We start from the raw sequence: 2,255 nt of genomic DNA on the forward strand, positions 1-2,255 counted from the left end.
CTCATCAGATTTGTATGTATGTGTTCAAAGTGAGCGAAGAAGAAACTGTTTCATTAGTTTATACAGTAACGTTTGTGTGATCAACAGTTCTAGCAGTACAAAGGTTCCAGCTGCAGGTTAGATTTCTGCAGCTGAATCTCTCAGTTTCTTTCCTCCAAAAACAAAACCAGGTCTACTGCAGTGAGCAGTGATGCACCAGACCTCAGACAGAAAAACACAAACTAAAAAATAAAATAGTAATTTTTTAAAGTTAGGATTACTTGTACTATTTATTGAATGCCTTAAAGGATTCACACTATTGTGATCCTGTTTCTCTTTATTGTGTGAATGCTTAGTAAGCATTCACACCATAGACTGTAAAAACAATGGACAGATCGAGCACTGAGGTCCCCCATTGGAAATGCATTACTTCCCCTCCTCGCGAAAGTAGGCCGCCGCTTTCACCGTCAATTCCTGAAACGGATACCGCCATTCGCAACCCATCTTCAGCGATTGGTCTGAGTCATAGCTGAGTCATCCAATCTACAGGAAGTACTGTCGCCAATCAGGAGTGAGTTTATTGCAACCGTCTGCCTATTTCCACGCCTCGACCACGAGACCGCGGATGTAAACAGCTTCTACTTTAATAACGGCGGCTCGGGAGAATCGTACAAGTCATTGTTAAAGCCTTTGAGGGAGAACCATTCCAACATTTGATTCTGTCAGCAGTCCTTTGGGATTTACTTACATTTATTCCTTTTTGTTGGGATAAAAGGAGCATTTGGGTAACGCTGCTGGAGAAATGTGCGTGTACCTCTCGCGTGCGCCGCAGCTTTTCAGTTGTCATTAGCGGCCAGGTTATAGTCTGATCAGATGCACGTGAGAAGCGCGTTCAGCGGTATTTAAAATAAATAACCATCCTAACAAGTGAACAGCTGGATCTTTTTTCTGTTTAAAAATACAACCAGGTCCTTTTAAGTTTGTCTCGCGCTCCTCAGACGGCTGCGTCTAATTCAGGCTGAAGCTGGAAAAGTGCCACGAAGATGAAACTTTGGTTGGTGATTTTATGCGCATATATGCAACTTATAATTTATAAGCAACAATAAAAAAAAGTGAAAAATGAACATTAAACAAAGAAACAAATCACATAACCTCAGAGTGAAATCTATTTCTCCAGAGTAAATCCTCATCTAAAACTGCTGCATCGGTACATTCCATTGAGGAAAACAACAGTAGGACAATGATTGGTACATTGTTGAATTGTAAAGTAGGTGTTAAAAGGTCTTCACGGACCCATTGATGAAGTCTGCTCCCATTGGCTACCCGTCATCTGTCAATCAAACCCCCCAGACGTTCGACGTCAGACCCACAAACGCTTATGGAGCCATCTGATTGGTCAATTTATAACTCTAATAACTTGTGATAATGGAAAAAAAATCTTTCAAAAAAAATTAGGATTAGAAAAAAGAAGTTAATCAGAAAGCAGCAGAGGAAGAATGATTATTCTGACATATAAAATGACTGAGAAATAACTGTCTGTTTCCCAATGTAAGTCAATGGGACTTTGGCCTTTTTGTAACCCAGTGGTACTTCCTATATGGAACATGGAAGGAGGGGGGCTTGCTCTGTCCAGTTATTCTTATACAGTCTCACACTATAGTGATCCTGTTTCTCTTTATTGTGTGAATGCTTAGTAAGCATTAGTGATTCTCCTGCTTCTTTCTGTAACTTTTTTATTACGTAAAAACTCAATCACACTTTCAGCAATTTCAGTAATCTTGATATCAAAAAGATCAGCTCGTTCAGGACAAGTATTTGGACTTGTATTTTTGGTATTCATACACTTTATAGTTTTTGAAATATTGAGCAAAATATGCTCCATAGGCAATGAATGAGAAAGTCTTCAAATTTAGATTAGCAACAAGCCTTTAAATATATTCATGGGCTATGCTTCCATCTTTTATAGTAATTTTCAAAAAAGTGGAGTTTACAAAATATTTTTACCTAATGCTAAAATTTTTGGCTAATTTTGTTATCTACTGGGGTTTTTTTAGGCGAATTTAGAGTTTAGCTTCCATATTAGCAACATGCTATCCTTTTTGGCTAATTTGTTATTTACGCTTTTAAGGTTATGGTGCAAGTGGAACCAGGAACTATACAGACAAGCGTGTTCAAACAAATTGACAATATTTATTGATCAAACAGAGTATTTCAGGTCTCAGATATTTTCCACTGTTGTTATGGGCCGAGATAAAGTGCACACGTCCGACAGCAAC

This window comes from Oryzias melastigma, linkage group LG17, assembly GCF_002922805.2.
Source record: "Oryzias melastigma strain HK-1 linkage group LG17, ASM292280v2, whole genome shotgun sequence".
In the NCBI taxonomy this organism is placed as follows: Eukaryota; Metazoa; Chordata; class Actinopteri; order Beloniformes; family Adrianichthyidae; genus Oryzias; species Oryzias melastigma.